We start from the raw sequence: 12,622 nt of genomic DNA on the forward strand, positions 1-12,622 counted from the left end.
CCCCTAGTCTCAAAGTGCTCTCCATAGCCTCATAGTGCTCCCCTAGCCACATAGTGCTCTCCATAGCCTCATAGTGCACCCCTAGCCTCATAGTGCTCTCCCTAACCTCATAGTGCTCTCCACAGCCTCATAGTGCTCTCCCTAACCTCATAGTGCTCTCCACAGCCTCATAGTGCTCTCCATAGCCTCATAGTGCTCTCCATAGCCTCATAGTGCTTCACTAGCCTCATAGTGCTCTCCCTAGGCTCATAGTGCTCTCCCTAGCCTCATAGTGCTCTTCCTAGCCTCATAGTGCTCTCCACAGTCTCATAGTGCTCTCCATAGCCTCATAGTGCTCCCCTAGCCTCATAGTGCCCTCCCTAGCCTCATAGTGCTCCCCTAGTCTCATAGTGCTCTCCCTAGCCTCATAGTGCTCTTCCTAGCCTCATAGTGCTCTCCACAGCCTCATAGTGCTCTCCATAGCCTCATAGTGCTCGCCTAGCCTCATAGTGCTCTCCCTAGTCTCATAGTGCTCTCCCTAGCCTCATAGTGCTCCCCTCGCCTCGTAGTGCACCCCTAGCCTCATAGTGTTCTCCATAGCCTCATAGTCATCTACCTAGCCTCATAGTGTTCTCCATAGCCTCATCGTGCTCTCCCTAGCCTCATAGTTCTCTCCTAGCCTCATAGTGCTCCCCCTAGCCTCATAGTGCTCTCCTGGCCTCATAGTGCTCTCCTAGCCTCATAGTGCTCCCCTAGCCTCATAGTGCTCTCCATAGCCTCATAGTGCACCACTAGCCTCATAGTGCTCCCCTAGCCTCATAGTGCTCCCCTAGCCTCATAGTGCTCCCCTAGCTTAATAGTGCTCTCCTAGCCTCATAGTGCTCCCCTAGCCTCAGTGCTCTCCTAGCCTCATAGTGCTCCCCTAGCCTCATATTGCACTCCTTGCCTCATAGTGCTCCCCTAGTCTCATAGTACTCTCCTAGCCTCATAGTGCTCTCCGAGACTCATAGTGCTCTCTATAGCCTCATAGTGCTCCCCTAGCCTCATCGTGCTCTCCCTAGCCTCATAGTGCTCCCCTAGCCTCATAGTGCACCACTAGCCTCATAGTGCTCCCCTAGCCTCATAGTGCTCCCCTAGCCTCATAGTGCTCCCCTAGTCTCATAGTGCTCTCCATAGCCTCATAGTGCTCCCCTAGCCTCATAGTGCTCCCCTAGCCTCATAGTGCTCTCCTAGCCTCATATTGCTCTCCTTGCCTCATAGTGCTCCCCTAGTCTCATAGTGCTCTCCGTAGCCTCATAGTGCTCCCCTAGCCTCATAGTGCACCCTTAGCGTCATAGTGCTCCCCTAGCCTCATAGTGCTCCCCTAGCCTCATAGTGCTCTCCTTGCCTCATAGTGCTCCCCTAGCCTCATAGTGCTCTCCTAGCCTCATAGTGCTCCCCTAGCCTCAGTGCTCTCCTTGCCTCATAGTACTCTACTTGCCTCATAGTGCTCTCCTAGCCTCATAGTGCTCTCCCTAGCCTCATAGTGCTCCCCTAGCCTCATAGTACTCTCCTAGCCTCATAGTGCTCTCCGAGACTCATAGTGCTCTCTATAGCCTCATAGTGCTCCCCTAGCCTCATCGTGCTCTCCCTAGCCTCATAGTTCTCTCCTAGCCTCATAGTGCTCTCCCTAGCCTCATAGTTCTCTCCTGGCCTCATAGTGCTCTCCTAGCCTCATAGTGCTCCCCTAGCCTCATAGTGCTCTCCATAGCCTCATAGTGCACCACTAGCCTCATAGTGCTCCCCTAGCCTCATAGTGCTCCCCTAGCCTCATAGTGCTCCCCTAGCTTAATAGTGCTCTCCTAGCCTCATAGTGCTCCCCTAGCCTCAGTGCTCTCCTAGCCTCATAGTACTCTCCTAGCCTCATAGTGCTCCCCTAGCCTCATATTGCACTCCTTGCCTCATAGTGCTCCCCTAGTCTCATAGTGCTCTCCATAGCCTCATAGTGCTCCCCTAGCCTCATAGTGCTCCCCTAGTCTCATAGTGCTCTCCGTAGCCTCATAGTGCTCCCCTAGCCTCATAGTGCACCCTTAGCGTCATAGTGCTCCCCTAGCCTCATAGTGCTCCCCTAGCCTCATAGTGCTCTCCTTGCCTCATAGTGCTCCCCTAGCCTCATAGTGCTCTCCTAGCCTCATAGTGCTCCCCTAGCCTCAGTGCTCTCCTTGCCTCATAGTACTCTACTTGCCTCATAGTGCTCTCCTAGCCTCATAGTGCTCTCCCTAGCCTCATAGTGCTCCCCTAGCCTCATAGTACTCTCCTAGCCTCATAGTGCTCTCCGAGACTCATAGTGCTCTCTATAGCCTCATAGTGCTCCCCTAGCCTCATAGTGCTCTCCTAGCCTCATAGTGGTCCCCTAGCCTCATAGTGCTCTCCATAACCTCATAGTGCTCTCCTAGCCTCATAGTGCTCCCCTAGCCTCATAGTGCTCTCCTAGCCTCGTAGTGCTCTCCATAGTCTCATAGTGCTCTCCCTAGCCTCATAGTGCTCTCCATAGTCTCATAGTGCTCTCCCTAGCCTCATACTGCTCTCCCTAGAATCATAGTTCTCCCCTTAGAATCATAGTGCTCTCCCTAGCCTCATAGTGCTCTTCCTAGCCTCATAGTGCTCTCCCTAGCCTCATAGTACTCTCCATAGTCTCATAGTGCACCCCTAGCCTCATAGTGCTCTTCCTAGCCTCATAGTGCTCTCCCTAGCCTCATAGTGCTCTTCCTAGCCTCATAGAGCTCTCCCTAGCCTCATAGTGCTCTTCCTAGCCTCATAGTGCTCTCCGAGCCTTATAGTGCACCCCTAGCCTCATAGTGCTCTTCCTAGCCTCATAGTGCTCTCCCTAGTCTCATAGTGCTCTTCCTAGCCTCATAGTGCTCTCCCTAGCCTCATAGTACTCTCCATAGCCTCATAGTGCACCCCTAGCCTCATAGTGCTCTTCCTAGCCTCATAGTGCTCTCCCTAGCCTCATAGTGCTCTCCAAAGCCTCATAGTGCTCTCCAAAGCCTCATAGTGCTCTCCCTAGCCTCATAGTGCTCTCCCTAGCCTCATAGTGCTCTCCAAAGCCTCATAGTGCTCTCCCTAGCCTCATAGTGCTCTCCAAAGCCTCATAGTGCTCTCCCTAGCCTCATAGTGCTCTCCATAGTCTCATAGTGCTCTCCCTAGCCTCATAGTGCTCCCCTAGCCTCATAGTGCACCCCTAGCCTCATAGTGCACCCCTAGACTCATAGTGCTCTCCCAAGCCTCATAGTGCTCTCCATAGCCTCATAGTGTTCTCCCTAGCCTCATAGTGCTCCCCTAGCCTCATAGTGCTCCCCCTAGCCTCATAGTGCTCTCCCTAGCCTCATAGTGCTCCCCTAGCCTCATAGTGCTCCCTTAGCCTCATAGTGCTCTCCCTAGCCTCATTGTGCTCTCCCTTAGCCTCATAGTGCTCTCCCTAGCCTCATAGTGCTCTCCCTAGCCTCATAGTGTTCTCCATAGCCTCATCGTGCTCTCCCTAGCCTCATCGTGCTCTCCTAGCCTCATAGTGCACCCCTAGCCTCATAGTGCTCCCCCTAGCCTCATAGTGCTCTCTCTAGCCTCATAGTGCTCCCCTAGCCTCATAGTGCTCCCCCTAGCCTCATTGTGCTCTCCCTAGCCTCATAGTGCTCCCCTAGCCTCATAGTGCTCCCTTAGCCTCATAGTGCTCTCCCTAGCCTCATTGTGCTCTCCCTTAGCCTCATAGTGCTCTCCATAGCCTCATAGTGCTCTCCATAGCCTCATAGTGATCTCCCTAGCCTCATAGTGTTCTCCATAGCCTCATCGTGCTCTCCCTAGCCTCATAGTGCTCTCCTAGCCTCATAGTGCACCCCTAGCCTCATTGTGTTCTCCATAGCCTCATCGTGCTCTCCCTAGCCTCATCAATCAAATTTTATTTGTCACATACACATGGTTAGCAGATGTTAATGCGAGTGTAGCGAAATGCTTGTGCTTCTAGTTCCGACAATGCAGTAATAACCAACAAGTAATCTAACTAACAATTCCTAAACTACTGTCTTATACACAGTGTAAGGGGATAAAGAATATGTACATAAGGATATATGAATGAGTGATGGTACAGAGCAGCATAGGCAAGATACAGTAGATGGTATCGAGTACAGTATATACATATGAGATGAGTATGTAAACAAAGTGGCATAGTTAAAGTGGCTAGTGATACATGTATTACATAAGGATGCAGTCGATGATATAGAGTACAGTATATACGTATGCATATGAGATGAATAATGTAGGGTAAGTAACATTATATAAGGTAGCATTGTTTAAAGTGGCTAGTGATATATTTACATAATTTCCCATCAATTCCCATTATTAAAGTGGCTGGAGTTGAGTCAGTGTCAGTGTGTTGGCAGCAGCCAATCAATGTTAGTGGTGGCTGTTTAACAGTCTGATGGCCTTGAGATAGAAGCTGTTTTTCAGTCTCTCGGTCCCAGCTTTGATGTACCTGTACTGACCTCGCCTTCTGGATGATAGCGGGGTGAACAGGCAGTGGCTCGGGTGGTTGATGTCCTTGATGATCTTTATGGCCTTCCTGTAACATCGGGTGGTGTAGGTGTCCTGGAGGGCAGGTAGTTTGCCCCGGTGATGCGTTGTGCAGACCTCACTACCCTCTGGAGAGCCTTGCGGTTGAGGGCGGAGCAGTTGCCGTACCAGGCGGTGATACAGCCCGCCAGGATGCTCTCGATTGTGCATCTGTAGAAGTTTGTGAGTGCTTTTGGTGACAAGCCAAATTTCTTCAGCCTCCTGAGGTTGAAGAGGCGCTGCTGCGCCTTCTTCACGATGCTGTCTGTGTGAGTGGACCAATTCAGTTTGTCTGTGATGTGTATGCCGAGGAACTTAAAACTTGCTACTTGCTACTCTCTCCACTACTGTTCCATCGATGTGGATAGGGGGGTGTTCCCTCTGCTGTTTCCTGAAGTCCACAATCATCTCCTTAGTTTTGTGCTCTCATAGCCTCATAGTGCTCCCCCTAGCCTCATAGTGCTCTCCTAGCCTCATAGTGCTCCCCTAGTCTCATAGTGCTCTCCATAGCCTCATAGTGCTCCCCTAGCCTCATAGTGCTCTCCATAGCCTCATAGTGCACCCCTAGCCTCATAGTGCTCCCCTAGCCTCATAGTGCTCTCCCTAGCCTCATAGTGCTCTCCCTAGCCTCATAGTGCTCCCCCTAGCCTCATAGTGCTCTCCATAGCCTCATAGTGCTCCCCTAGTCTCATAGTGCTCTCCATAGCCTCATAGTGCTCCCCTAGCCACATAGTGCTCTCCAGAGCCTCATAGTGCTCCCCTAGTCTCATAGTGCTCTCCATAGCCTCATAGTGCTCCCCTAGCCACATAGTGCTCTCCATAGCCTCATAGTGCACCCCTAGCCTCATAGTGCTCTCCCTAACCTCATAGTGCTCTCCACAGCCTCATAGTGCTCTCCCTAACCTCATAGTGCTCTCCACAGCCTCATAGTGCTCTCCATAGCCTCATAGTGCTCTCCATAGCCTCATAGTGCTTCACTAGCCTCATAGTGCTCTCCCTAGGCTCATAGTGCTCTCCCTAGCCTCATAGTGCTCTTCCTAGCCTCATAGTGCTCTCCACAGTCTCATAGTGCTCTCCATAGCCTCATAGTGCTCCCCTAGCCTCATAGTGCCCTCCCTAGCCTCATAGTGCTCCCCTAGTCTCATAGTGCTCTCCCTAGCCTCATAGTGCTCTTCCTAGCCTCATAGTGCTCTCCACAGCCTCATAGTGCTCTCCATAGCCTCATAGTGCTCGCCTAGCCTCATAGTGCTCTCCCTAGTCTCATAGTGCTCTCCCTAGCCTCATAGTGCTCCCCTCGCCTCGTAGTGCACCCCTAGCCTCATAGTGTTCTCCATAGCCTCATAGTCATCTACCTAGCCTCATAGTGTTCTCCATAGCCTCATCGTGCTCTCCCTAGCCTCATAGTTCTCTCCTAGCCTCATAGTGCTCCCCCTAGCCTCATAGTGCTCTCCTGGCCTCATAGTGCTCTCCTAGCCTCATAGTGCTCCCCTAGCCTCATAGTGCTCTCCATAGCCTCATAGTGCACCACTAGCCTCATAGTGCTCCCCTAGCCTCATAGTGCTCCCCTAGCCTCATAGTGCTCCCCTAGCTTAATAGTGCTCTCCTAGCCTCATAGTGCTCCCCTAGCCTCAGTGCTCCCCTAGCCTCATATTGCACTCCTTGCCTCATAGTGCTCCCCTAGTCTCATAGTACTCTCCTAGCCTCATAGTGCTCTCCGAGACTCATAGTGCTCTCTATAGCCTCATAGTGCTCCCCTAGCCTCATCGTGCTCTCCCTAGCCTCATAGTGCTCCCCTAGCCTCATAGTGCACCACTAGCCTCATAGTGCTCCCCTAGCCTCATAGTGCTCCCCTAGCCTCATAGTGCTCCCCCTAGTCTCATAGTGCTCTCCATAGCCTCATAGTGCTCCCCTAGCCTCATAGTGCTCCCCTAGCCTCATAGTGCTCTCCTAGCCTCATATTGCTCTCCTTGCCTCATAGTGCTCCCCTAGTCTCATAGTGCTCTCCGTAGCCTCATAGTGCTCCCCTAGCCTCATAGTGCACCCTTAGCGTCATAGTGCTCCCCTAGCCTCATAGTGCTCCCCTAGCCTCATAGTGCTCTCCTTGCCTCATAGTGCTCCCCTAGCCTCATAGTGCTCTCCTAGCCTCATAGTGCTCCCCTAGCCTCAGTGCTCTCCTTGCCTCATAGTACTCTACTTGCCTCATAGTGCTCTCCTAGCCTCATAGTGCTCTCCCTAGCCTCATAGTGCTCCCCTAGCCTCATAGTACTCTCCTAGCCTCATAGTGCTCTCCGAGGCTCATAGTGCTCTCTATAGCCTCATAGTGCTCCCCTAGCCTCATCGTGCTCTCCCTAGCCTCATAGTTCTCTCCTAGCCTCATAGTGCTCTCCCTAGCCTCATAGTTCTCTCCTGGCCTCATAGTGCTCTCCTAGCCTCATAGTGCTCCCCTAGCCTCATAGTGCTCTCCATAGCCTCATAGTGCACCACTAGCCTCATAGTGCTCCCCTAGCCTCATAGTGCTCCCCTAGCCTCATAGTGCTCCCCTAGCTTAATAGTGCTCTCCTAGCCTCATAGTGCTCCCCTAGCCTCAGTGCTCTCCTAGCCTCATAGTACTCTCCTAGCCTCATAGTGCTCCCCTAGCCTCATATTGCACTCCTTGCCTCATAGTGCTCCCCTAGTCTCATAGTGCTCTCCATAGCCTCATAGTGCTCCCCTAGCCTCATAGTGCTCCCCTAGTCTCATAGTGCTCTCCGTAGCCTCATAGTGCTCCCCTAGCCTCATAGTGCACCCTTAGCGTCATAGTGCTCCCCTAGCCTCATAGTGCTCCCCTAGCCTCATAGTGCTCTCCTTGCCTCATAGTGCTCCCCTAGCCTCATAGTGCTCTCCTAGCCTCATAGTGCTCCCCTAGCCTCAGTGCTCTCCTTGCCTCATAGTACTCTACTTGCCTCATAGTGCTCTCCTAGCCTCATAGTGCTCTCCCTAGCCTCATAGTGCTCCCCTAGCCTCATAGTACTCTCCTAGCCTCATAGTGCTCTCCGAGACTCATAGTGCTCTCTATAGCCTCATAGTGCTCCCCTAGCCTCATAGTGCTCTCCTAGCCTCATAGTGGTCCCCTAGCCTCATAGTGCTCTCCATAACCTCATAGTGCTCTCCTAGCCTCATAGTGCTCCCCTAGCCTCATAGTGCTCTCCTAGCCTCGTAGTGCTCTCCTAGCCTCGTAGTGCTCTCCTAGCCTCATAGTGCTCTCCTAGCCTTATAGTGTCCTCCTAGCCTCATAGTGCTCTCCTAGACTCATAGTGCTCTCCCTAGCCTCATAGTGCTCTCCATAGCCTCATAGTGCTCCCCTAGCCTCATAGTGCTCTCCCTAGCCTCCTGGTGCTCTCCATAGACTCATAGTGCTCTCCTAGCCTCATAGTGCTCTCCCTAGCCTCATAGTGCTCTCCCTAGCCTCATAGTGCTATCCCTAGCCTCATAGTGCTATCCATAGCCTCATAGTGCTCCCCCTTGCCTCATAGTGCTCTCTCCATAGCCTCATAGTGCTCTCCACAGCCTCATAGTGCTCTCCATAGCCTCATAGTGCTCCCCTAGCCTCATAGTGCTCTCCCTAGCCTCATAGTGCTCCCCTAGCCTCATAGTGCTCTCCCTAGCCTCATAGTGCTCTCTCCATAGCCTCATAGTGCTCTCCACAGCCTCATAGTGCTCTCCATAGCCTCATAGTACTCCCCTAGCCTCATAGTGCTCTCCCTAGCCTCATAGTGCTCTCCCCTACCCTCATAGTGCTCCCCTAGCCTCATAGTGCTCCCCTAGCCTCATAGTGCTCCCCTAGCCTCATAGTGCTCTCCCTAGCCTCATAGTGCTCTCCTAGCCTCATTGCTTTATCTCTCTCTGAATCATGCAAAACAGCACACCTCCCCAACCCACATCCAAGCCCACTGCAGTGTGTGTGTGTGTGTGAGTGTGAGTGTGAGTGTGTGTGTGTGTGTGTGTGTGTGTGTGTGTGTGTGTGTGTGTGTGTGTGTGTGTGTGTGTGTGTGTGTGTGTGTGTGTGAGTGTGAGAGAGAGAGAGAGAGAGAGAGAGAGAGAGAGAGAGAGAGAGAGAGAGAGAGAGAGAGAGAGAGAGAGAGAGAATGGGGGCAGGGGTGGTTTGGGACACACTCTCATACTGCATCAGGCTGGTTGGGATGTGTTTCAGTCATGGTCAGTGATTCAGACTGGAGCTATGCTGACTCAGCACCCTACTAAAGCTTAGCACTGTTCAGGCTTTATTAAACACACACAGTCAGATGCACGCACGCACACAATACACATGAGCACACACGGATTCTCAGCTAGCTTCCTGTCTCTGTCAGACAGATGAGCAAGCCAGAGAAAGAGAGAGAGGGAGAGAGAGAAAGAGAGAGAGAGAGAGAGAGAGAGAGAGAGAGAGAGAGAGAGAGAGAGAGAGACGGAGTCAAAATAAGAAATTCCATTTTAGTTTTGATGATCTAAGTCACTGCCTTCTCAGCTGACAGACAGACAGACGGACAGACGGGCAGACAGGCAGGCAGACAGGCCAACAGAGGGTCAGACAGACAGACAGACGGTCAGACAGACAGACCAACAGAGGGTCAGACAGACATGCAGACATACAGGCAGAGAGGCAGGCAGACAGACATACAGGCAGATAGACAGGCAGACAGGCAGGCAGACATACAGAAATACAGGCAGAGAGGCAAGCAGACAGACAGACAGACAGACAGACAGACAGACAGACAGACAGGCAGACAGGCAGACAGACAGACAGACAAGTAGGCAGGCAGGCAGACAGACAGACAGACAGACAGACAGACAGACAGACAGACAGAAAGGCAAGCACACAGGCAGACAGACAGACAGGCGAACAGGCAGTCAGACAGACAGGCAGATAGACAGGCAAACAGGCAGACATACAGACAGGGAGAGAGGAAGGCAGACAGGCATGGAGAGAGGCACGCGGGCAGGCAGTCAGACAGACAGGCAGATAGACAGGCAGACATACAGACAGGCAGAGAGGCTTGCAGACAGGCAGACAAGCAGACAGACAGACGAACACGCAGACAAACAGAAAGGCAGACAGACAGGCAGATAGGCAGGCAGGCAGACAGACATAAAGGCAAAAAGACAGGCAGACAGACAGGCAGACAGACAGATAGACAGGCTGACAGACAGATAGACAGACAGGCTGAGAGGCAGGCAAGCAGGTAGAAAGGCAGACCGGCAGACAGGCATGCAGACTGGCAGACAGACAGACAGGTGGTCCTACAAACATGCAGGCAGACAGGCGGAGAGGCAGGCAGACAGACAAACAGGCAGACAGGCAGGCAGAAATACAGACAGGCAGATAGACAGACATAAAGGCAAAAAGACAGGCAGACAGACAGGCAGGCAGGCAGGCAGACCGGCAGACAGACAGACAGACAGGCAGACAGGCAGACAGACTTGAAGGCATAAATACAGGCAGACAGACAGGCAGAGAGACAGGCAGGCAGGCAGAAAGGCAGACCGGCAGACAGGCATGCAGACTGGCAGACAGACAAGCAGACAGGCAGACAGACAGACAGACAGACAGACAGACATGCAGACAGACAGGCAGGCAGGCAGACAGGCAGGCAGACAGACTTGAAGGCAAAAATACAGGCAGAGAGACAGGCAGGCAGGCAGAAAGGCAGACCGGCAGACAGGCATTTAGACTGGCAGACAGACAAGCAGACAGGCAGACAGGCAGACAGACAGACAGACAGACAGACAGACAGACAGACGGTCCGACAGACATGCAGACAGACAGGCAGAGATGCAGGCAGACAGACAGACAGACAAGGCAGGCAGACATACATACAGACAGACAGACAGGTAGAGGGGCAGGCAGACAGGCATGCAGACAGGCATGCAGACAGACAGACAGACTGGCAGACAAGCAGGCAGGCAGACCAGCAGACAGACAGACAGGCAGACAGGCAGAGAAGCAGAGAGGCATGCAGACTGGCAGACAGACAAGCAGACAGGCAGACAGACAGACAGACAGACAGACAGACAGGCAGACAGACAGACAGACAGACAGACAAACGGGGCAGGCAGAGAGGCAAGCAGACAGGCAAACAGGCAGACAGACAGGCAGGCAGAGAGGCAGGCAGGCAGACAAACAGGCCAATAGACAGGCAGGCAGGCAGACAAACAGGCAGATAGACAGGCAGACAGGCAGGCAGACATACAGAAATACAGGCAGAGAGGCAAGCAGACAGACAGACAGACAGACAGACAGACAGACAGACAGACAGACAGGCAGACAGGCAGACAGACAGACAGACAAGTAGGCAGGCAGGCAGACAGACAGACAGACAGACAGACAGACAGACAGACAGAAAGGCAAGCACACAGGCAGACAGACAGACAGGCGAACAGGCAGTCAGACAGACAGGCAGATAGACAGGCAAACAGGCAGACATACAGACAGGGAGAGAGGAAGGCAGACAGGCATGGAGAGAGGCACGCGGGCAGGCAGTCAGACAGACAGGCAGATAGACAGGCAGACATACAGACAGGCAGAGAGGCTTGCAGACAGGCAGACAAGCAGACAGACAGACGAACACGCAGACAAACAGAAAGGCAGACAGACAGGCAGATAGGCAGGCAGGCAGACAGACATAAAGGCAAAAGACAGGCAGACAGACAGGCAGACAGACAGATAGACAGGCTGACAGACAGATAGACAGACAGGCTGAGAGGCAGGCAAGCAGGTAGAAAGGCAGACCGGCAGACAGGCATGCAGACTGGCAGACAGACAGACAGGTGGTCCTACAAACATGCAGGCAGACAGGCGGAGAGGCAGGCAGACAGACAAACAGGCAGACAGGCAGGCAGAAATACAGACAGGCAGATAGACAGACATAAAGGCAAAAAGACAGGCAGACAGACAGGCAGGCAGGCAGGCAGACCGGCAGACAGACAGACAGACAGGCAGACAGGCAGACAGACTTGAAGGCATAAATACAGGCAGACAGACAGGCAGAGAGACAGGCAGGCAGGCAGAAAGGCAGACCGGCAGACAGGCATGCAGACTGGCAGACAGACAAGCAGACAGGCAGACAGACAGACAGACAGACAGACAGACAGACAGACATGCAGACAGACAGGCAGGCAGGCAGACAGGCAGGCAGACAGACTTGAAGGCAAAAATACAGGCAGAGAGACAGGCAGGCAGGCAGAAAGGCAGACCGGCAGACAGGCATTTAGACTGGCAGACAGACAAGCAGACAGGCAGACAGGCAGACAGACAGACAGACAGACAGACAGACAGACAGACGGTCCGACAGACATGCAGACAGACAGGCAGAGATGCAGGCAGACAGACAGACAGACAAGGCAGGCAGACATACATACAGACAGACAGACAGGTAGAGGGGCAGGCAGACAGGCATGCAGACAGGCATGCAGACAGACAGACAGACTGGCAGACAAGCAGGCAGGCAGACCAGCAGACAGACAGACAGGCAGACAGGCAGAGAAGCAGAGAGGCATGCAGACTGGCAGACAGACAAGCAGACAGGCAGACAGACAGACAGACAGACAGACAGGCAGACAGACAGACAGACAGACAGACAGACAAACGGGGCAGGCAGAGAGGCAAGCAGACAGGCAAACAGGCAGACAGACAGGCAGGCAGAGAGGCAGGCAGGCAGACAAACAGGCCAATAGACAGGCAGGCAGGCAGACAAACAGGCCGATAGACAGGCAGACAGGCAGGCAAACTTCTCCTGTCCTATCCGGTGTCCTGTGTGAATTTAAATATGCTCTCTCTAATTCTCTCTTTCTTTCTCTCTCTCGGAGGACCTGAGCCCTAGGACCATGCCCCAGGACTACCTGACATGATGACTCCTTGCTGTCCCCAGTCCACCTGGCCGTGCTGCTGCTCCAGTTTCAACTGTTCTGCCTTATTATTATTCGACCATGCTGGTCATTTATGAACATTTGAACATCTTGGCCATGTTCTGTTAGAATCTCCACCCGGCACAGCCAGAAGAGGACTGGCCACCCCACATAGCCTGGT

This window comes from Oncorhynchus masou, chromosome 18, assembly GCF_036934945.1.
Source record: "Oncorhynchus masou masou isolate Uvic2021 chromosome 18, UVic_Omas_1.1, whole genome shotgun sequence".
NCBI classification, from domain to species: Eukaryota; Metazoa; Chordata; class Actinopteri; order Salmoniformes; family Salmonidae; genus Oncorhynchus; species Oncorhynchus masou.